Below are 27722 nucleotides of genomic sequence, written 5' to 3' on the forward strand. Positions count from 1 at the left end.
GTGATGAAAGAGATTATACAGAACCAAGGCTAGAAAAATCTATTCATGTTGAGAACGGACAGTGAATAATTGTAGCATCTCCTGAGACCATTCTTCAATGGATTCACCTAAGTCATCAAAAATCAAACAAGATTTTGATTCAAATATAAAAAAAAAACGTCAAGCCACTGTGCAAATTTCGTCATAAACTTTCGATTTTAAGATAAGCCAAAATTATAAATGCTGCTAATGCTTTAGCCTCTCCTTTAAATATTTGTCCGGATGTCAAAAAACATATATTAAAATACAAATCATGGCGGTCACAATCTAAAACAAAAGGGAGAACGACTACTGATCTGACTTTTTTTCAGTTTTTTGGTGTTTTTCAATTTTATTTTAATAGGAGATACGATACTATCCTTTTCTTCTTTTCCGCAAAGAGAATTTTTTTTAACCAAACAAAATTCGAAGTTCCTCCTTAAACTTTAAGTAATTTTTCAAAACTTCAGGAATATTAAAGCCTTCAAAATTATAACATCCTTGGACATGGCTTGCATCTTTTCTTATCAAATTGCGGCAGATAGATTTCGGCGTGTTAGTCTCAAATACAAGGCTACATAGTTTCCAAAACCAATTCCTAGTTAGTGCCACGTCTAAAGTCCACTTTTTTACTAACCAAGTTAGCGTTGAAAGATACGTATCTTTTTCACTATTGTGAAGGGGATATAAGCCTAAGAGAGGAACACCTTTGAATACAACTGCGCTATTTTCAACAAAATATTCGGTTACGGTGACATGTTTTCCATATGTTGCTAGCATTAAGGGTGTTTTATCATAATAATCAGAGGCATTTATATTGGCACCCTTTGAAATCAGTAGCTTACAAACAGATAATTTTCCTACTGCAGCAGCAAAGTGTAACGGTGTTTCATTTATAGTATCTAAGTTATTTACGTTGGCACCATTTGAAATAAGCTGGTTACAAACAGCTAATTTTCCTCGGTAAGCAGCATAGTGTAGCGGTGTAGTATTCCAACAGTCTAAGGTATTTACGTTGGCACCATTTAAAATAAGCAGGTTACAAACAGCTAATTTTCCTTGTTCAGCAGCATAGTGTAACGGTGTTCGATATAAATGGTCTAAGGTATTTACGTTGGCACCATTTGAAATAAGCTGCTTACAAACATCTAATTTTCCTTGTTCAGCAGCATAGTGTAACGGTGTTCGATATAAATGGTCTAAGGTATTTACGTTGGCACCATTTAAAATAAGCAGGTTACAAACAGCTAATTTTCCTTGTTCAGCAGCATAGTGTAACGGTGTTCGATATAAATGGTCTAAGGTATTTACGTTGGCACCATTTGAAATAAGCTGCTTACAAACATCTAATTTTCCTTGTTCAGCAGAATAGTGTAACGGTGTTCGATTAAACGTGTCTAAGGTATTTACGTTGGCACCATTTAAAATAAGCAGGTTACAAACAGCTAATTTTCCTTGTTCAGCAGCATAGTGTAACGGTGTTCGATATAAATGGTCTAAGGTATTTACGTTGGCACCATTTGAAATAAGCTGCTTACAAACATCTAATTTTCCTTGTTCAGCAGAATAGTGTAACGGTGTTCGATTAAACGTGTCTAAGGTATTTACGTTGGCACCATTTAAAATAAGCTGCTTACAAACAGCTAATTTTCCTTGTTCAGCAGCATAGTGTAACGGTGATCGATATAAATGGTCTAAGGTATTTACGTTGGCACCATTTGAAATAAGCTGCTTACAAACATCTAATTTTCCTTGTTCAGCAGCATAGTGTCCCGGTGTTCGATTTCTACCGTCTAAGGTATTTACGTTGGCACCATTTGAAATAAGCTCCTTACAAACAGCTAATTTTCCTCGTTCAGCAGCATTGTGTAACGGTGTTCGATATAAATGGTCTAAGGTATTTACGTTGGCACCATTTGAAATAAGCTGCTTACAAACATCTAATTTTCCTTGTTCAGCAGAATAGTGTAACGGTGTTCGATTAAACGTGTCTAAGGTATTTACGTTGGCACCATTTAAAATAAGCAGGTTACAAACAGCTAATTTTCCTTGTTCAGCAACATAGTGTAACGGTGTTCGATTCGAACAGTCTAAGGTATTTACGTTGGCACCATTTGAAATAAGCTGCTTACAAACATCTAATTTTCCTTGTTCAGCAGAATAGTGTAACGGTGTTCGATTAAACGTGTTTAAGGTATTTACGTTGGCACCATTTAAAATAAGCAGGTTACAAACAGCTAATTTTCCTTGTTCAGCAACATAGTGTAACGGTGTTCGATTCGAACAGTCTAAGGTATTTACGTTGGCACCATTTGAAATAAGCTGCTTACAAACATCTAATTTTCCATCATAAGCAGCACAGTGTAACGATGAGCTTCTTGAAGGAAAATTCCAATTTATTAGCACTTTATTTTAATTTCTCAGTAACAGCCGACTAGAATTTGTTTTTTACTATATCAAGTTCATAATACCTAACAAAAAAAAATTATTTAAAAATTTTCAGCTATTTCTCTTGTCGAATTAAAAAATTCAAATTACTGCTTGGACACAATAAATATTTTTGCAATTTACATGATAACCTTAGAGATTCTGAGCTGAGAACTAAACTAAGATAAAATTTAGAGCCAAGTTTTCTTTTTGCTACAGAAACGTAAAACGTCAGATATCTGTAATTATACAGATATCCTTTACGCAATTTAACGTCTTTTCATACTGGATCTTTTTAAAGATATTAGGTTATTGAACCAAGACCAATTTCTAATAATGATTTCTGCTAAACATTAAACTTTTGGTTTTCTTTTTTAAGGTTTTTGAATTGTTGTAATCCCTTGTCAAATATATACAAATATTTTTACGATTACTAGTTTTTTGCTCTTTAAGCAAAGGAATGTAAACTTTTCTATGTATGAAAACCTTCAATTTTCTACCTAAGTGTGTCCAAAAATCTACTCATTTAAATTTCTAAAAGTTCCAGCTTTATTTTCATTTTGAAATGCATATTTTTTGCAAGATCAGATACATCTAAAAATGTTCTTTCAACATCCCATTACTTTTGATTTACTAATAACATACAGTCACAAAAACATGCTAACAAAAGCTAAATTTCTGTATGAGTTAGTAAAAAAAAAAAATGCAGAAATTTTACACTTAATACGTCTGTAGTTGATAATAATATTTTATCGCAAATACTTGTTTATCTATATAAAAGAAGAAATAATTCTGCAGAGAAATGTGAGTTAAAGAAAAACAAACAGCTCATAATTCTATTCAAGCAGCTAAAACAATCAACTGCAAAATAAGCAAAACTTTCCAGTTAGTCTTGGTTGATTATTTGATGAGAAATAGGTTATCTTGGAATAGATTAGGTTATAAATAGGTTGTATTTCATTATAAATAGGTTAGAAACACGTTTAAGGAAAATAAATTAAACAATTGTAATTCTATCAAAGTAGCTTAACTTAATGGAAGTTAGTAGATGGTTTATCAATGATGACAGCTAATTTGTAATAGTTAGAAGTTAGATGGGAACATTGCTCTGGTGGAAGCTGGAAATCTAAAATCTTGAGGCTCTTTTTTTTTTAGCTAATCAGAATTTTTTAGCTACTTTATAAATAGGTTGTATTTCGTTATGAATATGTTAAAAATACATTAAAGAAAATAAATAAAGCAGTTGTAACTATACTATAGAAATGGCCGATTCCCTGCTGCTTCGGTGCTGCTACTGGGTCCTAAATGGTTTCGGCTCTGTGGGATTTAGAAGTAAGTTCTTGTTTTCGTTTTATTTTAAACTTTCAAGACAACTCAGTTTGAATGTTAATTCTCAATAATTTTTTTGACTCCTCAGCCAGTGAAAATACTGCGAAACATCAGCTGAAACTGGAGGTTTAAATGATTTCGCAGTAAATTGTTTTATCTGCATATACTAACTCCATAAAGGCAATCAAATACATATGTAAATACGTCAACAAAGGCAGTGACATGGCAGTTTTTGGCGCAGTACGAAATCAGTGATATGGATGAAGTCGTACAATATCAGGCTGGGAGATACATAGGCAGTAATGAAGCTGTCTGGTGAATTCTTTCACTTCCGATACATGAAGGAAGTGCAGCTGTTGGTCACTTAGTGGTATATTTACAGAATGGTCAACGTATTTATCTGTTCAATCTGTTCATGATGAGAACAGACAGTGAATAATTGTAGCATCTCCTGAGACTATTCTTCAATGGATTCAGCCATCAAAAACCAACAAGATTTTGTTTCAAATATATTAAAAATGTCAAGCCCCTGTGTAAATTTCGTTATAAACTTTCCCTTTTAAGATAAGCCAAAATTATGAATACTGCTACTGCTTTAGCCTTTCTTTTAATATTTGTCCAGATTTAAAAACAACATTAAAACACAAATCATGGCGGTCAGAATGTAAAACAAAAAGAGAGACCGACGCCTGATTTGACTTTTTATCAGTTTTACGGTGTTTTTCAATTTTATTTTAATAGGAGATACGATACTATCCCTTTCTTCTTTTCCGCAAAGAGAATTTTTTTTAACCAAACAAAATTTGAAGTTCCTCAATGAACTTTAAGTAATTTTTCAAAACTTCAGGAATATTAAAACCTTCAAAATTATAACATCCTTGGACACGGCTTGCATCTTTTCTTATCAAATTGCGGCAGATTGATTTCAGCGAGTTCTCAAATACAAGGCTACATAGTTTCTAAAGCCAATTCCTAGTTAGTGCCACGTCTAAAGTCCGCTTTTTTACTAACCAAGTTAGCGTTGAAAGATACGTATCTTTATCACTATTATGAAGGGAATGTAAACCCAAAAGAGGAACAACAAACACTTTGAATACAACTGCATTATTTTCAACAAAATATTCAGTTACGGCGACATGTTTTCCATATGTTGCTAGCATTAAGGGAGTTCTATTATAAACATTTATTTTTCTTTTTTTTTGATAATATATTTATTTTTAAACCATAGTAATATCTCTAAAACCGAAAAGAGTACACACGGATACGCTTTTTATCACTTTTACTTAAGGCCGTGATTAAGTTAACTTGAAAACATCGAGGTTCAAAATATAAGTTAGGGTAGCCTTCTGTCTCTCAATTCTCTAGAGACCGTCGATTGTCAAAAACCCTTCAAATAGCACTTATTCATTGGCAGAAATAGCAGGTTAATTATACCAACTTGTCAATTTGGTCTCTAGGGGTGTTATCGGCGATCTGAAACGATTCTTTCTGGCAAAAAAACTTGTAAAAATTTCAGGTAGCTGAAAATATTCTATGGGACTGTTCGAAAACAGGAAAATACATCGAAAAATGGTTGCAATCATCTTACAGATTATTGTCTTCTGCTCATGATAGTACCAGTTTTGTTCTAAAAGCAATATCCTTCATAGAGTACACTTGTGAAAAAGAGCGACACATTTTCTAAGATTTATAAGCAATTAGAGCAAATATATCAAAATCCTAGTAAACATTTTGTAGCATCTTCAAGAAGCTACGGCCAGCTATTAAAAGCGGTATCTTCCCCCAATAAATACTTGAGTACTTTTTAATATACATTTTCAATTTTAACATTGGATTTTCGATTTCCATCAATCACTTAATCACGGCCTTAAAGACTTCAAAAATGGAACAAGAAAAAATACATGAGGTGCAAAAACTGAATGATAAATTATAGCAAGTGTTTGTTCATCAAACCAACCTTTCATCCTAACTAGCAGATCATAAGTTTTCCTAAGTTTTCAAAATACAAACGATAGCACCAACTCCTACATAGATTTAATTGACGGACCAAAAGGCTACCCAAGGTAAAAGACAACTAGCAATCCATAAGAGGTTGAGATCTAGAGCATTGCCAGGAAATTCAACTAGCGACTGACATATTGTTCCAATATTCTAGCTATAAATTGTTTTATCAAGTAATACCAAGGAAGAAAGGGGCAATTCCAACTAGATTTGAGAAATATCTTTGTTTTTAATTACATTAAAAAGCAACTGCTCTATATTTAAAAAAAAACTGTATATTGTATATTCGTTAAGAAATGGAGAGAGAATTCTTGACTGTCTCCTCCCTCCAAACTATACTTTTGCAAATAGGCACCAAAGCTTTATTCAAGAACTACCAAAGGCCTAGCTTATTCAAAGGATCATTTGGTAAAATTCTGACATAAATATATAAAAAAAAAACACTTAACCGATTAATTCCACCTCTAAGTGTTCTTTCCATATATACCAATTGCTAGATCTGTAATTGTATTCCAGACAAGTGCTTGTTTTATCAATTCGCGATTTGCTTTTATTGCCTTTGAAAACACTAGGGTTCGAGTCCTGGTGTTGCTGGTTATTTGGTTTGGAATGAGGGTCAATTGTGTGACTCTGTAAGCTCAGCCAGAGTCGACCCAACTCTAAATTGGTACCTAGAGCAAAAAAATAGGAAGTATAAGAAGATTTGCCCCCCAACCACACATTTCACTCCCAGCCAAAGGAAGTGAGTCAGGAGATCATTATTTACGCAATGCCAACCGTTGGTCAGCATGCAAAGAAGTTTTTTTAAGTAGAAGTTCAAGCTTCTACGAAATATAGCCTAAAGCCTAATCCTATTAAAATAGTAGTAGGTTATTTTAACTGAATGCAAAGTATGACGTTCATGAAATATATTTTTACTCAGTACAATCATCAAACAGTTTGTGGTAACAAACTGTAAGAGGGGAGCAATTGAGCAACTTGGTCCAAAAGCAACTGCAAATCAAAAATAGGATTTTGAGAACAATAGATACATTAAAAGAATTGGCTTTTTATGCTGATTTCGAATATATAAGTTGGCGAAGTTTGATTTTGCTCATCAAAAACTGCAAGTCTGAGAAAAGTTTCCCAATTTTAAAAAAGGGGAAACACGTCCAAAAAGTCAAGGAATATTACTGAAAATCACACCATCAGATTCATCATATTGCATAACTTTGCTATTGAGGTTTCATGCTCTATCTTCAAAAATGTAGAATTTTATATACTTTTTGTCAGAAGAAATGCCACAGTTCTGTGACCTCTAATTTTACTGTTTTTTGATAAAGAGCAGTAAATCATAAAAAAAAACACTAAAATAATTTTCTTCCTTTATTTTTGTCAATTGGTGCCCCTGAAAACTCTTGAAATTATTCATAGGTTGGCTTACCTAGTATACATACCTAGCTGGGCAACAGGCAACGATTAAAGCCTCACCCACGCCCATTACATCGATACTATCATCTCAATGCCGTAATAAACCCTTAAAGCAAAAACAGGAGAGAAAGGCCAGAGGCTACTGTAATTATCTCATAATGTTTGACAAAACACTTAGGTATCGTAACTTAGATAATTTCAAAAGTTGAATTAGTTCTTTTTAAAAGGAAGTTTTTCCTTGTAATTTGCTATTTAGCTTGTTATGCCACTATTGGCATGCTGCTCAGGTGCTTGCCCTGCCCCTAGATCAGGCCCTGGGATATATAGACTACAAACAGTGGCATCGTTTAGGGTGGGAGGGGCAAGGAAAGTAGTTCCCCCTCCTCAGTCGTTTGGAAAAAACTAAATTTATTCGGTAGCTTTAAAACTGTTGCTCGTTTTAAATTTCAACTTTACTCTATACTTCAAGCAAATAATTTTATTCAATAAATCCATGCTTGTAATTAATCTAAGGAAAACTTGAAAAACAGGGGTCTATTACACTTCATAATATGTTCCACATTAATATTTTCCCAAATATATTGCCTTTGGAACCTTATCATCAAGTAAATAGGTGAGCCTAGTTAATGGCAAAATGTTCTATGCTTCCGGTTTCGCCACATTTGTACAGGACAAATTTGTTTCTTTGACATTTAAACTACTTCCACTTCCTAAAACCTATCAGTTCAAGATTAGATTTTCTTGTTTTGAACATTCAAAAGTGGAAATGAATACACCCTCTATCTGCAAACAGGAACCATTCTGAAATTAGAAATGGAATCATTGAAGGAAAAGAAGGTAAAGGTACAGTGTATATATTTTCCTGAATGAAAAAACAATCACTAAAAAAAAAAAACTTGGTGGTTTTTATAATAATGTTCATACTATAGCAAGATAGGTCAAATCAGTTGTAGTTTCAATACGTGCTGATAACGTCCTATTATTATATTTCGAATTCACATACTAAACCATAAATGCAGAGCTGCCTCTATGTATAATACCATGCTAACTTCTAGCTTTTTTTGCTTTTCTCAATATTTCTTTTAACCAGCTCCAAAAAATAATTGAGATAAATGTACTGAGGATTATTACTGTTATTAGTCGCATTTCATGCAGCGCCAGCGCTACTTGTGCGACATTTATCTCTGCATTGGATCTCTGCATCTCTGGATTTATCTATGCGGTAAGAAATGTCTGCTGAGACTAAAATAAAGTAAATTTAAACAAAATATGTGTATTTAAAAGAAAAATTGAAATTGTGTGTGCAAATATACACAATACCAATCTATTCTCTTTTTCTGTTGTTATCAGTTATATGAGGCAACACTAGGAGACCAAGCTTCACTAGTGAAGGGGATTTTAGACCTAAAAACGATATTAAGTGTAACCCCCTCTGGAAATGTATATCCACCATTCTCCCATTTACACAAGAAAAGTCTTCGTGAAGTTTTTATAGATTTTTTAAAAAACAAATATACAAAGGGGAAGAAAATTTCCAAAGCCTTGGAGTGAATTTTTCCCTTCCAATTAGCATCCCTGGCAATTTTTAATTAATTTAAGGTTTCTGCCACAATTATGCCAAGAATTGTCAAGATTTTCTGGATATTCTTTGTCAAACAATGTCCAATGTGTAAGTTAATAATTCTAACTTTAATTTTGAATACTTTCAAATGTGGAAAACTTTCCACAATAATATTAGACAATCTATGATGACTTAGGGCAGGCACATACCACATTTATTTTTTTTCATTGGGTGATCATTATTCATCATAAATAATATCCCAAAACAAGTTTTCGCATATCTTGAAAGCACATTTAGGCTTGTCTTTTACACAAATTTTCTATCATCCTTTTCCACTGAAGGATGTTCCATGCCCTGTAAATCCCCAGATATGGACCCCCTCTTGCTGCCCTCTCCCCAATAAAAATACTGTAGCTATGCCCCTGGCTACAAGAGTTTCCATATTTTATCTGTTTTTTAAAAACTGGCTTGAATAGGTCTTTTCAATCAACTATTAATAAGAAATTCACCAAAAGATAATATTACATCAACAAAATAAGCGAAGGACTATGGGTATATTGTGTCTCCTTAAGGAGGTTTGGGGAACTATTATGGCACCAGCAATTCTTATATTTTGTAAAAGCATTAAATGCAGCAATATTTCTCCTGGGAAGTAAATGCTATATCAGCAAAATAATACCATTCGATTTCCTGATCAATACTCTTTCTAAATACAATAATTGCTACCATTGCAGTTACAAACTACCTCGCTCTTATAGGCCCAGATTTGACTTTAGCTAAGCTACATAAAAAAAATACCTAGGCTACCAAAAACATAACAAAAATAAAATTCTCACTTTATAACATACAGAAACTTTCAATCAATCATATTTTGTTTCTTTATATTTTAATCAATGTTATTAAAAAAAATTTCTTATATTTACCTTGCCTAGCCTAATTATTCTCTTTGTTTTGTAATAGTGTCATGGTATAAATCTGGCAATTATTAAAGTGTGCATTTTGTTAAGACGAAACGATTCCAGCAGTAATGCAAAAATACTTAATTTACAGCTATTTCTGGCCTCACTATGGGGGAGGGACATTCTCAGTAGTCTTAACCATCATATTTGGTGAGGGTTGATCAGATAATCAAGTGGTCAATATATATAAATTCCATAACTGACAAGGTGGCAAGTTGAACACACTGCCAAATTTTTCTCTTATGCCCTTATATATAGCCCAACAGGGTGTCACTAGCCTTTTACTTTTGGGAGGACGTCCAAAATGTGCCAACGAGTTCGGGTAGGTGCCGACAGCATCTGACAATTTTTACTTTGTTTTTATGTGTTAAAATAATTCTTACTAATTGCAGAAAATTGTCATACATTGTAGAGAAAAACTCGGGTATAAAAGTAAAATTGAGAAAAAGAAAATAAGCTCAACTTTAAGGTTGCATGGCTTTTCAAGTTTGTACTTTTCTATAAGTAGGTTGAAGTCAACTTTTTTTCAGTAGGTCTTTTTCTGACATCATGAGTACGAGATGGTCAAGTCAATCATTTCCCATAGTTGACCTCAATCTGTTCTTCACAATTTTCATCTTGCTAAATATTCGTTCACCTTTGGCTAATGTCACTGGAATAGATTTTGCAAAAATGCTCTGTAAACTGAAGGAAACCTTCGTCTGTTCATTTTCACAAGAGAGAACAACTTGGCAAACTCAATGATGCTTCCAGCGCTTTAGCAAATCTCTGCAAAAAGACCGATAACGTTCCCTTTGTGGGCTAGGCCTCTGAGGTATTGAATATCTCTTCCTTATTTCTTGAGAATGTGAGCTTGTGTTCCTCAAAGTGTTCACTCATGTTACTTGCAAAATTGTAGCATTAAAATACAAGTTTTTCTTCGTTGATACACGCCATCCACCAAAATCATAAAATTTCTGCTAAAATATTGGTTCTTCTCTTTGACTCAGAATCTACAATAACAAGTAAAGGTTCTTTAGTGGATCCCTTTCTATCAATGTACTGTATACCTACTGCTAAACACTTTTCATGGCTGACAGCAGGTGTTTTGTCTACAAAGATGCCAAAGAAGTCAGCTTCAATAGCCTATGCTACGATTTTTTGAACTGGAATAATTTACAATTATTCCAATAATTGCAAATTACTTTATTTTGGCTAGCCTACTATTCGACTGATAACTGGTGACATTCAGCTTGGTCTGGTTTTTTATCCAAAGACCCATTTCGATGTTGTCTCGAAAGAAGATTGCCTAGCTCCACGTGATTTTCCTATCATAATTCTTCCCATAAAATGCCAGCCCTTGTTAACCTAGAGTGGTGGTAACATCTAGCAGCATGTATATAATACAACGCCCTCTTTCCCTTTCTTTTTCTGACTCTCTATTGAATTTCCTTGTTTATTAAAAAAATTTTTTTTGGCTGAAATGGTCCTAGTTTGATAAGCTTCAGCTTTTCTGAGTCTGAAAGTTTTTCTTTCTTGAGCCCTGGATTATGCTCGAATCTTATGATTCCAGTCTGCTGCGAACTTTTGTTTTCAGATTATATTCTGTCCATTCTTTCCACTTTCTGAGAAATAAATTTATCTGACTGACTAATAAGCCTAGTTCTATATTCGCTGATTAATCGTCTTATGTCTAGCGCTTGTATTGAAGCGTCTAATTCACTAGTGACAGAATCCACCTAACTTCAATTGTCAGTTTTTCTGCTGCCTCAGTACAGTCAATAATCCAAGAAAGAAGAGCAAATATATTGCTGATTCCTACCGTTTCTTTGTGATCAATTTCTGAGCAGTGAACTTCTTCCAATACTTTTTTTCTTTCATCAGGTTCCACAGTGTCAGACCTGAGAGGATACGTAACTTTGGTTTTTGAGCTGCATCTTCTTCTATTCAGACTCCATTATTGGTCAAGGGTGGACCAAGAAAACTTCCCCAAGAGATATCTGAAATATTACTTCGATTTTACCACAGTTATTTATCTGTATTTATTTCAGGCATCCAAAAAAATTAAAAAGCTCAAAACAAATTCAAAAACTTTTGTAAGGCAACCTGGCCATAACATATTAAACTTGAAGTGTATTTTCAAAAACAATATTCTCCTTTGCTTCTAGCATGCACTTTGGTATGCTTTAGTTTAGATCAGTTCAGTTCCCTTTTAAAGCATACCTCGAAAGAAGAGAGAGTTAGAACCCCAAAAGTAGAGAGCAAGCTCAAATGTATAGAGATCCACTGCATAGTAATACTGCTATTCTGTATATATATATTTACATATAATCCAATATCTCTAAAACTCATGCAGCTCCAATACTCCAATCCCGTCGGAAAGACCACTGACCAGGACTGTCTTCTATGTCACGAAAACAAAATTAAATTTGGTAGAAATACAAAAAGTTTGCATATTACAAGGACATGTTCACCACCCTTTGGGATAACTCATCTTTTATCAAATATAATTAAAAATTAAGGATAGATTTTTTAAAATGTCCCTTGTCTTATTATCATTTCTTTGTTTATCAATTACAAATTATTGAATGTTTCCATCAAATTTTTTAAAGTTACTACCCTTTAACAAACTGAAACTTGTTGATCAAATTTCCCCTCAAAGTTCAACAACTTTTTAAATGGTGAAGATTCCTGGCAAAAAGATCAATTCCTTTAATCGATACTTATGTATTATACAGCCAACAGTCATGAAGTGAACTTAGGTTAATCATAAATACCAAAACATGATGAAAATATATTACTTTAAAAACAAATTTGGGCTATATATTTGCACATTAGCGGGGAGGTGGGGGTAACCTCACCTAAACTAATCTAACCCCCGCACCCCTAATATGCAAATGTATTGCCCACATTATATAACTAAATGTATTCTGTCACCCACCACTTGTTTTTCACTGAGCGTCAGCTAATTGTTTCTTAATACAGACACATAAAACCAGTTTGTTCTCAAGTTTTATGCAGCATAAACTTGAATGTAGGCAGACTAATACATTATGTACCCTTTAATCTGTCATGTTTTCAATTATTGTGTATTTAATGTTAATATATTATGCCCAAAACCTTGAGTAAAGAAAATAAGACCCAAACTAAATTGCAAAAAAATAAAAGAAAAGGTATCAAACAGTTTGTGGTAACAAAATGTAGTAAGGAGTGACCCAGCTCAACAGTAACCAAAACTCTAAAAAACGGAATTTTAATACCAATAGTTACAACAAAAGAATCACATTTTAATGCTGATTTTAAATACATAAGTTTCATTAAGTTTAGTCTTATCCATCAAAAGTTACAAGCCTGAGAAAATTTGCCTTATTGTAGAAAATAGAGGGAAACACCCCCCTAAAAGTCATAGAATTTTAACAAAATCACACCATCAGATTCAGCATATCAGAGAACCACGCTGTAAAAGTTTCAAGCTCCTATCCACAAAAATGTGGAATTTTGTATTTTTAGCCAGAAGCAAGATCACTGATGTGTGTTTATTTTTTTTTCCCCAAGGGTGACTGTATTGACTCAGTGGTCCTAGAATGTCACGAGAGGGCTCATTCTAATGGAAATACAAATTTCTAGTACCCTTTTTAAGTGACCAAAATAATTGGAGGGCATTGTGGGAGGATCTTTCCATGGAGGAATTTATCATGAGGGAAGAGAATTTCCATGCAGGATTTTCAAGCATTATTTAAACAAAAAAAATGGGAAAACAAGTAAAATAAGTTTTTTTTCAACTGGAAGCATGGAGCAGCATTAAAACTTAAAACAAACAGAAATTATTACACATATAAGGGGGTTTGTCCCCTCCTCAATACCTTGCTCTTTACATTAAAGTATTTTTAGTAATTTCAATTATTTGTTCTATGGCCTTTGTGATTAAGGGGTCATTCTTAAAGAATTGGGACAAATTCAAGCTTTAGTGTAAAGAGGAAAAATATTGAACAGGGGTTGAACCCCTTCATATACATAATAAGAATATACAAATATAGAAGTTCACTATGTAGGTTAATCTGTAATTTGCATATATTTATTACTAATAAAAACGTTCATAATAAAAAAAGTTCTAGCTGCCTTTTTAAGTAGCCTAAAATTGGAGGGCAACTAGCCTCCTCCCACATCCCTTTTTTTCAAAATCACCTAATCAAAACTATGAGAAAGCCATTTAGCCAAAAAAAATAGTTATAATACAAATTTTGTTTTAATTATTCATGTACAGTGAGCAAAAATCAAAATATGCATTAATCCAAAAAGGTTCAGAAATTTAATAAAAAAAAAACAAGTTTTTTCAACTGAAAGTTTGGAGCAACATTAAAACTAAAAAAGAACAGAAGTTATTCTGTATATGAAAGGAGTTGTCCCCTCCTTGATTCCTTGCTCTTTACACTAAAGTTTTTTATTGTTTTAAAAACTAGAGTTGTGAGAAAGAGTCAAACTTCAGCTAAAAGAGTGGGGTGTTGAGGAGGGGGTAACCCTTTTCATATACAAAATAATTTTTGTTCATTTTAATTTTTAAGGTCACTCCTTACTTTCAAAAAAACTTTTTTTTATTTTTTATTTTAAAGGGTTCATTTAATTTCTGAGTAAAATGACATTTATATTTTGAAAGAGCATTAAAAAAGGTCTCAAGTGGTATCTTCATCTAATTTATAGCTTAATGATTAAAATATATCCAAATTTATCACAAAATCACCTCCTCCCTCTCTCCATAGGTACCATGCTTTCTCTTTTTCATTTTAAATAATTTTTCAATCTGACTTATATTTTCAGACCTTTGAAAATTAAACAGAGTAGCAAAAGAAAACAAAATTTAAACTCACAGCCCAGCTGTCTAAAATAACCCTCTAAGCATTGATGATCAGAATTACACTAATTGTAAACATGGTCAAATGAAATTCTTCACCCTAAGTTAAAAGAGAATATTTGATGAAATGGTATATCTTATAAACATTATGCTTTTACTAGAAAAGGAAGAAAGATCAGTAATTCAATGATCTACATATGGTTACATGTAGTAAATAATTGAGATAAAAACTTTGGAAAGTAATGAAAAAAATATGTCAAATTAAGTGAAAGTGATAGTTACTAGGGTTGGATTGTCACTAGTGATAATTCACGAGGGGTGGCAACCCTGAACAAAAGGGGGTTTGCTGGAGAACCAATTCTATTGGTTCTCCAATTTTATTTTGAGGAGAACCCAAAAAATTTCAGAATAGTGGAAGCACTGGTATTTTCAGACAAAATCTACCAGCAAGTTTTACTAGGCAATGAGAATTGCCAATAACCACTGCTACTATGCTACCTCAGATTTTGCATGGCAGAGCACATCTTGTGTTTTGACAGCTTTTCTTTAAGAACTTTTTTTTATGTAAAAATGGTATTTATCATACAAAGTCTGCCAACAAATTAGAAAACAACCAAGCAGAATAGCTTCTTTACTACCCCACTTTTTGCATTACAGGCTCCACCTGAAAAGTTGTTTTTTAGGTGGGTAATTGGTTTCTGTCAACTTCATGGGGATGGAGTAGTCAATTTTGTTGTCTTTGCCCAATGGATGGAAGTCTTTTATGACATAGTAATGGACAGACAAAGTATTAAGTTTTTGTTAACGCCATGCAGATGAAGCAGTACATTCTGTAGTCCTTTGCCTGATGAAAGTCTTTAATGACATTAGATTACCAACTTTTGTAGGGCTTGGCGCAACAAGTCATTTTTTAGGGGGGTAATTGGTTTCTGTTGATTTTGTGCAGATGAAGCAGAATTTTTTTTTTTTTAACAGCAGAAGTATTTTATGATATTACATTTGACTGATGAAATACCAAGCTTTGTAGGGCCCTGCATTTTTTAGGGGACCAATTAGTTTCTGTTGACACTGTGCATATGAAGTTATAAGTTTTGTCAGGCTTCACCCAATGAAAACCCTTCCAGAAGCTTCACCTTGCACTGAAAGAGAGTGACTTTTGTCAGGCTTTGCCTATCAAAAGTATGTTCTGTAGGCCTTGGGGGGGGGTCACCCCTATCCTCCCCCTTAGTGGGACCCTTACAGCACAAAGATTATCTAAAAATGAAGTGAAAGTACCAAAACAACAAAATTCTTACTGGACTTTATAATATGAAGGATGTTTTTATTCATCTGATTAGCATACACTAATTAAAATCAATTTTAAACAATAATTTGGTAAATTATGTATAGGCCTACTATAACACAAAGAGATAAATTGCAGAGTGAAAAGATAACTAGTTTAATATACAAGTTATAATATATGACTGCATTGATGTAATGGAGATATAGTACAACCACCAGGAGAATGGGGGGATGAATTTGCAAGTAATTTGATTAGTATGTTTGGAAAGAGCTTAAAAAGCAATTGAGTAGGCCAGTTCACCATGTCAAAATGTTAATTTCCCAATGGTAAATTGCATGTATTGACTAAGAAAATGGTCTAACTCTTTTGATCTAATATAGCCATAAGCTGTATAAAAAATAGCTATCTTTAAAATATACAGCAAGCATCAATGAGTCATGTTACTTTTTTTTCCAATTTTTAGCTGTTTTTGAATAGGAATAAGTTTACTTTAATTATTATCTTAGTTTTTTTTTTTTTTTTTTTGCTAAGCTCATGGTTATATAAGACCATTAAGAGGTAGGCTGGTGGTCAAAGGCGAAAATACAAAAAAAAAATCATAAAAATGAACATATAATTAGCCTAACAATATAAAAAAGGTCCTTTATTTTGTTCTAGCATGTCTCCTTCTCAACAGACTCTATTCTAGAACTTTATTCTTGGTAAAATTCTAGTTAAATGACTTCTTGCTACTCAGAAAGGGTTTAGGTTAGGAAAATGAAACTTTCAGGGATCAATCTACAGACTAAAGTATATCCTGGGAAGGTATTTTGAAGCAACTACCTCTACTCCTTCTTCCTCTAGAGGGCCCTGACCTTTGATGACCTTTAAAAATATGTGTGTTGTAAAAATGAAACCTTGCAAAATAGATCTTCTGCTTAATTGATGTACAACAAAATTGTTTTCAGCTTCATAACTTTGCTCAATCCAAATTTATAAGGTTTTAAAGATATTCAAATACATTTCCTAAATTTTGAAAAATAAACATTGATATGGCTAAAAATTCTACTCAAATAACAGGAATTGCATTTTCAGAACTAAAGGCAGAGAAAAAGCAACTAGTAAGTGAAAATTAAGGTAAAATGTTGTTTTTCAAAATTTCAATAGGTATAGACATGACATGTAGGCTAATTTCAGGGCCCTCTAGAGGGAGAAGGAGTAGAGGTGGGTACTTTAAAATACCTTCCAGGGACATAGGCTATTTTAGCCTGTAGACCCAACCCTGAAAGTTTCATTTTCCTAATCTAAACCCTTTCTGAGATAGCAAGAAGTCAATTAACTAGAATTTTACCTTATTCTCTTTTGTCAAGTGTTACAAGCAGTAACTTAGTTTTATTGGGAACAAAGGGTATTTGTAACTCTTGCACTTGAAGAAATCACATTTTTTTCTATTGACAATTAGGCTACCATTTTTGGTATTTAATAAACACAAACTGAGACCCCTTAATATTGAAAAATATATTCCTCCCCATCTTGTAGCTTTTTAGTGAATATGTGTTGCTGCCTATTTGTGGGCATAGCCTATGTAGGCTAATCTAACCTACATCAGGGTCATGGGCCTTTTTAAGTTATTGTGGCAGAAGCAATTATTTATTCAGTTATTTTCGAATGGAAAACCATTTCTACTTCAATTTTGTGTTATTATTACCAATTATTCTACAAAATTTAAGAGCCATGGAATTGATGGATAGCTATGTAAAGAAAATGTATTAAACCTAATCTTTTTACTCCTTAGGAGTTTGAGAAAATCAGATACCTTAGGTTACTGACCTCATCATGGGTGCTCCTAGCAAAAGTGCAACAACTAGCTTAAGACCAAGCATTCTATAAGCCTCCTGTAGCCTAGCCTATACTATGAGCATTGTTGAAGCTCATGTTTTACAGTTAAATCCGTCGCTTGTAAAATGTCACCTATTAAAAATCTACTGACTTAGCGCACTCCCTATCTAAATCTTATTATACCCATAACGACCACATAGTTTCATATATAATTTTTGTTCTGTTTTCTGTAAATATTTGACTGAACCAGAAAAGGCTTCGGGAAAAAAAGGTGTAATTTTTTTGCAGTTTACATAATTGAATTTACCAATAAAATGAACATACCACTCGATGTCTGTTATTATGTTCTTTTTGAATATAATAATCCCTTCTACCGCAAATTCAATTTTAAGCCCTTTTTGAGCTCTTAAAAATGACGAATCATGGGTCGTTTTCGACAAAATAATACTGCATTTTCTTGGTGCCAAATGTATTTGTTATAAGGTATTTACGTTAAATAGCTTAGGACAAAAAGTGCTTAAATTTGAATTTGCGGTAGAATCGATTATTATATTCGTGAAAAACATAAAAAAAAGGCATCGAGTGGTGTGTTCACTTTATTGGTAAGTCAATTATATGAACTGCCAAAAAAAAACATTGTATTTTATACCTTAAAAACTTTTGTGAGGCCAAGACACCTAACCAACTACATAAAAGAATAATTTAAAGTAGAATGGGTTCAAAAACTGATATCAGCCTTGGTTGAGAATAATTCATTGAGGCGAAGCTAAGGGTAGCCTTGTGATTTTCACTTCCCATTCTGTACAGTATCTTGTTTAATTCTTAAATATACTCATAAGATCTTGTCCAATCTAAGTGATTGGATGAGTAACTATGTGAACAATATATTACCATACCGATGTATGCAAAAATATCTGCAACCGCAAATCTTACTCTAGCATAAAGTTTGAAGTAAACGAGTTCCACAAATACGATTCTAAAAATAAATAAAAAGTTTTCAATGCTGCAAAATTCCTTCAACAGTATTATACTGAGAAATTTACAAAAAGAACTCAAACTGTCCTTAAAAAATGTATTAATTATGATTAAAACTAAGGTCTCAGTCACTTGTTGAGAAATCCAAAGGAGTATTGCTTAATATTTTTTTCTATTTTAGGAGACACCCTTAGCTCCAATAAAGAAAATAAGAAAATTTGTGCAAGAAAATGGGCTCGGACTAAGAGCTTCCGTTTCAGCTCCAAGATGTTTGTGTTCGGGTTTATAAGGGCTAAAGTTCGTGATAAAAATATCGTTGGTCTAAGCTTTAAATTTGTTTGTGGTGCAGGAATTTCTTGAGCAGGAGAAAAAGCTTACAAAATACAGACCTTTAAGGTATATAATTCCAAGGTCGAAAGATGTCAACAGAGGCTCTGAGGATTTGTTAGGTTTAGTATAATAAATAACACTGCTTAAAGACATTCAGTTTTGGACATTTCAATTTATGTTATTATGAAATATGATATTGAAAAAATAAAACTTGCCGTACCATTACTTTTAACTAAGAAGGCGAAATTTACAAAAAAAAACAATATTTGTAGGTGGGAAGAATTGGGTTTTGGATGGAGAAAGTCCTATGTCATAAAAAAAAAATGTCCTAAACACGACTGTAACTATATTTTAATTAAATGCTGCATGGGCTGCAAAAAATGACTGACGAAAACCTCAAAATCCAATTCTAAATTTATTATTATTATTTAAATTAAATTTATTATTTAAAAAAAAAAAAACGGTATCCATAAAGAACTTAATATGCCAAAATATTTTAATATCGACTCACAAGCTTATAAGTCGAGTAAAAATTACTGCTGTCAGGAAAAAAAACAGCATATCAAATGTGAATTTAGTATATGTACAATTAATATACGAATTGGAGCAAATGTTCAGGGCACGATCAATGAGGGAAGTTACAATAGAATATATAGCTCCTTTGAAATTACCAAAATACTTTAGCGTAAAGAACGAGGTATTGAAGAGGGGACGAAAACCCTCATATACGTAATAATTTCTGTTCGTTCTAAATTTTATTATTGTTACTTACTTTCAGTTGAAAAGACTTGTTTTTGTTTTATCTAATTTCTGAATATTCTCGAATTAATGCAGGTTTTGGCTTTGGCTCACCGTACATGAAAAATTAAAACAAAATTTGCATATTAATTTTACTTTTTTTTGGCTAAATGCCTTTCTCAAAGATTTGATCGGATGATTTTGAAAATAAAGGGTGAGGGAGGGGGCCTAGTCACCCTCCATTGTTTTTGGTTACTTAAAAAGTCCACTAGCACTTTTAATTTTGTTTTATTAACGCTTTTTATTAAGAAAATATTCGTAATTTACAAATTAACCTACGCAACAAAATTCTATATTTCTTTATTTTTATTGCGCACATGAGGGGGTTTGCCCCCTCATCAATACCTCGCTCTTTAGACAGAAATTCAAATTTTGTTCCAATTCCTTAAGAATGACCCCTGAATCACAAAGGGTAATTAATTAGAATATATATCTCTTTTGAAATTACTAAAAATACTTTAGAGTAAAGAGCGAGGTATTGAGGAGGGGGCGAACCCCCTCATATACATAATAATTTCTGTTTATTCTAAGTTTTAATGTTACTGCTTACTTTCAAAAAAATATTTTTTTCATTTAATTCCTCATTGTTTTTTTTTTAAATAATTCTGGAGAGTCCAGGGGCCCACTTCAAGGAAATTCTCTTCCCCCATGACAAAATCCTCCATGGGAAGATCCTCTCACGTTTCTCCTCACCCTGCCCCCCCCCCCTGTATACTTCCTAATGTATACATCTGTACTTCCTAATAACAAATACTAAATGTAAACAATGGACAAAGTTCATAAATTGCAGCCCTTCCCTGGCTACTGTGGGGGATAAAATCATTCTCAAAGACATAGTTATTTGATTTTTAGACTATGCTAAATAAAATGGTTATCTTGAAATTTTGATCGATGACTTTCGAAAAAAATGAGCGTAAGTGGGGGCTTAGTTACCCTCCAATTTTTTGGTCACTTAAAAAGGGCATTATAAATTTTAATTTCCGTTAGAATGAGCCCTCTCACGACATTATAGGACCACTGGATTGATATAATTACCCATGGAAAAAAAACAAACGAAAAACAAACTTATATATTTAAAATCAGCATAAGAATCTGACTATTTTGATGTATATATTGGTATCAAAATTCTGTTTTTTAGAGTTTCGGTTACTATTGAGCTGGGTCGCTCCTTACAACTGTTTGTTACCACAAACTGTTTGATTTCAAAGAAAACAGTTGACCTCTGTCAATAAAAATTTTAGGAATCAGCTCAAACTCCTGAAAATCTTTGAAAGGTAGTATTAGCTAAGACAGGGATGCTTATTTACAAAAATATTGGCCGGGGGAGGGGTCAAAATGCGGTCTTCAAGATCTAACGGTAGTAGCTGGTTCATTATCCTTTTCAATTTTGTCAGGGAAAATACAAAGAATATATGTCTTTAATGAAAACTCCAAAAAAGGTAATTTTTTTTCAAAAATCTAGGGTGGGGGTGTGGAAGTGGACCACTGCCTATTGGCATAGTGGAGCCTGGCTGCTGAAAAATCGTTTTAATTTACATGAGGATGCTTTAATTGGATGGAACGCAAGAGGTCAATACGAATTGAGCACCTGAGTCTTTCCACTTCTTCACTCGCGCTATGATAGTGAGTTAAATATTCATTCACGAAAATAGAAGCTAAATTATAAACTCCGGTATTTAAAAGAATGTAGTGAAGCAAAGTTAAGGAAAGTATTAGAAGGAAATTCAACTATCTGTGCCTGAAAGTTGTATGTACCTCGATCAAGTACTTTTTATGGCACTTGGTATTAACCATGTGACATATAGCAATCGCCAATTCTGTCGGTCTGTCTGTCAGTCCCGGTTTTGCTACTTTAGGCACTTCCAGGTAAGCTAGGACGACGAAATTTGGCAGGCGTATTAGGGACGGGACCACCTTAAATTAGAAATAGTCATTTTCCCAGTTTGACCATATGGGGGGGAGTGGAGGGCCGGTTAATTCGGAAAAATAGAAAAAATGAAGTATTTTTAACTTATGAATGGGTGATGAGATCTTAATGAAATTTGACGTTTATAATGATATTGTGTCTCAGAGCTCTTATTTTAAATCCCGACCAGATCTGATGACATTCGGGGGAGTTGGAGGAGGGAACCTAAAATCTTGGAAAACACTTAGAGTCGAGGGATCGGGATGAAACTTGATGGGAAAATAAGCACAAGTCCCAGATACATGATTGACATAGTCGGAACGGATCCGCTCTCTTTGGGGTAGTTGGGGGGGGGGTAACTCTGAAAAACTAGAAAAAATGAGGTATTTTTAACTTACGAACGAGTGATCGGATGTCAATGAAATTTGATTTTTAGAAGGATATCGTGTCTTAGAGCTCTTATTTGAAATCCCGACCAGATCTGGTGAAGTTGGAAGGGGGAGTTGGGAGGGGGAAACCTAAAACATGGAAAACACTTAGAGTGGAAGGATCGGGATGAAACTTGGTGGGAAAGATAAACGCAAGTGCTAGATACATGAATGACATAAACGGAACGGATCCACTCTCTTTGGGATAGTTGGGGGGGGGGTTATTTCTGAAAAATTAGAAAAAATGAGGTATTTTTAACTTACCAACAGGTGATCGGATCTCAATGAAATTTGATATTTAGAAGGATATCGTGACTCAGAGCTCTTATTTTAAACCCGACCAGATCTGGTGATATTGGGGGGGGGAGTTGGTAGGGGGAGACCTATAACTTGAAAAACACTTAAAGTGGAGGGATCGGGATGAAACTTGGTGGAAAAAATAATCACGAGTCCTAGATACATGATTGACATAACCGGAACGGATCCGCTCTCTTTGGGGTAGTTGGGGAAGGGGTTAATTCTGAAAAATTAGAAAAAACGAGGTATTTTGAACTTACGAACGGGTTATCGGATCTCAATGAAATTTGATATTTAGAAGAATATCGTGTCTCAAAGCTTTTATTTTAAATCCTGACTGGGTCTGGTGACGTTGGGGGAAGCTTGGGGTGGGGGAACCTAAAATCATGGAAAACGCTTAGATTGGAGGGATGAAACTTGGTGGGAAAAATAAGCAGAAGTCTTACATACGTGATTTACATAATTGGAACGGATCCGATCTATTGGGGGGGGGGGTTAATTATGAAAAATAAGAAAAAATGACGTATTTTTAACTTACGAAGGAGTGATCGGATCTTCATGAAACTTCATATTTAGAAGGACCTCGTAACTCAGATCTCTTATTTTAAATCTCAACCGAATCAAGCGTAATTGGGGGGGGGGGCAGTTGGAGGAGGACCAGAAATCTTAGGAAATACTCAAAGCGGTGAGATCAGGATGAAACTGGATGGGAAGAATAAAAACCTGTCTAAGATACGTGACTGACATAACCGGACCCGATCTGCTCTCTTTGGTGGAATTGGAGGGGGGGGGGTAATTTTGAAAATTGAGGTATTTGTAACTTACGAAAGGATGACCAAATCTTAATGAAATTTGATATTTAGAAGGATCTTGTGCTTTAAAGTTCTTATTTTAAATTCCAACCAGATCCTGTGACGTTGGGGGGAGTTGGAGGGAGAAACCGGAATTCTCAGAAAACGTGAAAATTGGGGTATTTTTATCTTACGAATAGATGATCGGATCTTAATGAAATTTGATTTTTAGAAAGAATTCATGTCTCAGAGCTCTTATTTCAAATCCCGACCAGATCGTTTGACATTGGGGGGAGTTGGAGGGGGAAATCTTGGAAAAACACTTGGAGTGTAGGAATTGGGATGAAGCTTGGTGGATAGAATAAACAAATGTCCTTGATACGTGATTGACCGAATCGTACTGGATTTGCTCTCTTTGGGGGAATTGGGGGGAGGGGTTCAGTGATTTGGCGAGTTTGGTGCTTCTGGACGTGCTAGGACGATGAAAATTGGTAGGCGTGTCAGGGAGCTGCACAACTTGACTTGATAAAGTCATTTTCCCAGATTCGACCATCTGGGGGGCTAAAGGGAGAGGAAAAATTAGAAAAAATTGGGTATTTATAACTTACGAGTGGGTGATCGGATCTTAATGAATTTTGATATTTAGAAGGACATCGTGACTCAGAGCTCTTATTTTAAATCCTGACCGGCATTAAGCCTCTTATTTTCCTTTTTAAATCAATCTATTGATTCATAGAATTTTGTTAGAGCTCATACCATATGATCTCTTGGCTCTTAGCTCTTCTCGCCTCGTCACAAGTGCCATATGAGCTATTAGCTCTTGTTTTCAACTAGTAATGAAACTTTCTCGGAAATTGGTGGCCTGCGTTGTTATCTGCCTCTACTATTTAGTTACGCAAATTGTTAATTAACTTACCCAACGTGACAAAATAGTACCTCTGGAGCAATTCAGATTATTGAGCCTAACACTTCCTTCTAACTATTCCATCTTCTGCTTAGATATTCTTATGCATGCACGAAAAACTTCCAAAATTTTTTTCTCGGAAATTGATGGCCTGTACTATTGTTTGCCCCTAATATACAGTTATGTAAATTATGAATTAACTTATCAACAGTGAAAAAATAGTACCTCTGAAGCAATTCAGATTTTTGAATACAACATATCCTTCTAACCATTCCATCTTCTGCTTACATATTCTTATGCATATCTGTTTAGAGCCCTCTCAGTTCCTAATGACTATACCTAGCCATAATTTGTATATCAAACAGTTTGTGGTAAGAAGCGACTCTGCCCAATAGTCACCGTAACTCTAAAAAACAGAATATTTATAACAATATATACATAAAGAGAATTGAGTTTTTATGGTGGTTTGAGATATATAAAATTAATTAAGTTTAATGTTACCCATCAAAAGTTAAAAGCTAGAGATAATTTGTCAAATTTTCCGAAAAGGAGGGGAAAATCCCTCAAAAGTCAAGGAGTCTTATTGAAAATTACACCGTCAGATTTTTCAATTTCAGAGAATCCTACTGTAGAGTTTTCAAGCTCCCATCTTAAAAGTAAGGATTCTTTTAAGAAACACAGATGCATGTTTTTTTCTTCTTTTGATTATTTTTCACTTTATTATTTTCTTTTTTTCTCATGTTCATCCATGTAGTGATCTTATCGAACCAATATTCGATGAGGATTAGAATATGGCTCATTTTAATGGAAATTAAAGGCATTAATGCCCTTTTTAAGTGACTAAAATAATTAGTGTCCAACTAGCCCCCCCTCCAACATCCTTTTTTCTCCAAGGCCGTCGGACCAAAATTTTGCGATGGTGATTATGTTCTGTATAGTATAAAGGTCCAATAACTATGTCTTTGTGGATGCCATGACCCCCCAAAATACCTGAAGGATGGGCCGAAAGTTATTCAATTTGCCCATTGGTTACATATAGTATTTGTTATTGGGAAGTATACCGACATTTTTCAGAGGGGCACTTTCTGCAGATTTATTTTCTACTGGAAAACTTTCTCATTGGGATTAGGGTGCTGGGGTGAACTTTCTGGGAAAAACTTAAAACGGAAGGAATTCGCCCCCATTTACAAAACATCTCCTAAAGTGTTATGTAATACCCACATTTTCAACGTCCTTAATAACAATCGTGGGTTCTCCACTTGACTAGTGGGTCCTGAGCTCTAACAAGTCAAGCGAGATTATGTCGTCCTCGAAAAATTTAACAAGTCACACGAGATTACGTCATCCTTGACAAAGGTAAGCAATCTCTTATAATGTAACTAGCACCCGCAGCTCGAAGAAAATCAATAAACCTGGTGGTTGCTAGGAACTCAGAATTCGTTTCTAGGATGCAGCCGTCAAATCTAAATATCCCCCACTACTATCCCCATAAAACTGTTTTCGCAATAGACTTTTACTGTGAGATTAGTCGAACAAGAGTTACCATTCCTGATTCAGTATCAGATGACAATTTTTCTCACTGGGCGTTTTTTTTAAACGTGTTTTTCAGTTTTTGGGTACTATTGCTGCGGTTCGCTCTTTACTGCGTTGCAGCTAGTGCTGCAATCATTAAGTAATCTAATATGTATTTATACTACGATGCTAACACTGGACATTGTAGAACCTTATAAAACAATTCAGTCAATTAAAGTCTTTACTGTAAAGAGAGAGAGAACATTAAACTATGTTTGGTGAAGTTGACGTTTTACTAACTGGAGGAAGGGGAGGGGGTATATCAAGGAATAGTCATTGAGAATTTTGAAGAGAGAGAGAGAGAGAGAGAGTTTTTGATACATAAACATTGCAAGATCAGCCATTTGCTCTTTTTAAAAGCATTATCCGAGTAACTATAGGGACTTGGAATTTAAAGAGAATTTTTTGGGCTTGACAGATTTGTATACAAATAGTAAGCCTTTACCCTCCCTTCTTTTGCAAATTTTGTGTGCTGTCTTCACCCCTTTAAGACAACTTTTATTGTATCTAGTCATGTGAGTAAGGTTTTGCAAATAAAAACTGAAAAGAAGTGCCTTTTATTCTAAATATATAAACTTCATTAAATTCAGTCTACTAGTACTACTACTAATAACTCACTACAGCACCAAGCCGCGTAAGGCCAACACAGCTACACACGCTGCTCCTCCTACCCAATCTATTCAAAACCTCCCTTTTAACACCCTCCCAGGAAGTTCCACTTCCATTAAATCATTATTTATGACACCCTCTCACCCCTGACGATGATGATCTGGTTTCCGTTTAGCCCTAGAAGGTTAGACGAAAAGGAAAATCTTTGGCAATCTGGCATACTTCATCTGCAGAACGCCATCGGTTGGCCAAAAAGAACAATCTTCAGCAATCTATCATCCTTCATCAGCAGAACGTGACCTAGCCATCTCAATCTTTCTTTCATTATAGCCCTAGAAAACGGGATTGAACTACATCTTAAATTCAATCTGAACCTGAGAAAGTTTGCCTGATTCACGAAAAATGTGGAAACACTCCCAAATTTTCAACTATAAGAACTTCCAATATACAAAAACCTGACATTTTGTAATAATGACAGAAAAAATATAAAAGATTCGTCTGTGTTCATTTTTTGGTTGTTTTTTATCCCCTGGGGCTATTGCTCCTTTGATTTTGAATGGGAAAAATTAATACTTAAGACTTTACTGTTTATAGTCTTAAGACTTTACTGTAAAGAGTGAGGGTAGAAAAAGGGACAGTCCCCTCATATACAGAAGAATTTCTGTTTGTTTTAAGTTTTAATGTTGCTCCTTAGTTTCAGTTGGAAACACTTGTTTCACAACTTTATTTTGAATAGGAAAATAACTGTGTAATTGTAAATACTGTGTCCTTATTTCAATACAGAGAAAACCGCTCAAATCCAGGTGCTATATGCACCCGGATATGCACCCTTTAGTGCTATTTCAATACAGAGAAACCCGCTCAAATCCAGGTGCTATGTGCACCCGGATATGCACCCTTTGGTGCTATTTCAATACAGAGAAACCCGCTCAAATCCAGGTGCTATATGCACCCGGATATGCACCCTTTAGTGCTATTTCAATACAGAGTAACCCGCTCAAATCCAGGTGCTATATGCACCCGGATAAGCACCCTTTAGTGCTATATGCACTAAAGAGCGAACATAATTAATTCCAGGCTGACGTTCTAAAAATTAGACAATTCAGTTTGGGTCATTGAACAACTTACAGAGAGGTATCCGGTGCTTAGGTAACTTGCATAACCATGGAAAAACCAGCCCAATGAAAGTTGATAATCCTGTTGTTTCTTTACGAAAAATTACAAAAATAAAAACAATTTTAAAAATAGAAAATAGCAAAAAATAAAAAAATAAAATTACGTAAAAGTTCAAATTTTGAAAAGTATTGATTAATATTGGGTTATAGATAAAGTCGAAATAAATAAAAGTCATATATATTTTAAGTGATGATACGTGTGTGTTCCATTTTATAACAACTAAAGCCCAAGTTTCTTAAATGCTTAAATATTTCACGTAAGTCAAATGTATTTTAACCGTGTGCGTTCTTTTCATGAAAACTA

At 34.1% G+C, this 27722-nt stretch overlaps 1 protein-coding gene across 5 annotated transcripts in view; it reads right to left on the reverse strand.

Annotated features, from left to right (window-relative positions):
* The window catches only part of LOC136040750 (ventral anterior homeobox 1b-like), an 86289-nt gene that overhangs the window by 44731 nt on the left and 13836 nt on the right, over positions 1–27722 (reverse strand). The window contains exons 1-2 of one of the 5 annotated variants that reach the window (XR_010620872.1): positions 26388–26564; positions 11507–11684 (exon numbers count right to left, since the gene is read on the reverse strand). The gene's annotated coding sequence lies outside the window, so the exon portion shown is untranslated. Of the gene's footprint in view, positions 1–11506; positions 11685–17610; positions 17751–26387; positions 26565–27722 lie in introns of those variants that run through there. The other 4 variants (XR_010620868.1, XR_010620869.1, XR_010620871.1 and 1 more) reach the window with 4 other exon arrangements.

This window comes from Artemia franciscana, chromosome 21, assembly GCF_032884065.1.
Source record: "Artemia franciscana chromosome 21, ASM3288406v1, whole genome shotgun sequence".
NCBI classification, from domain to species: Eukaryota; Metazoa; Arthropoda; class Branchiopoda; order Anostraca; family Artemiidae; genus Artemia; species Artemia franciscana.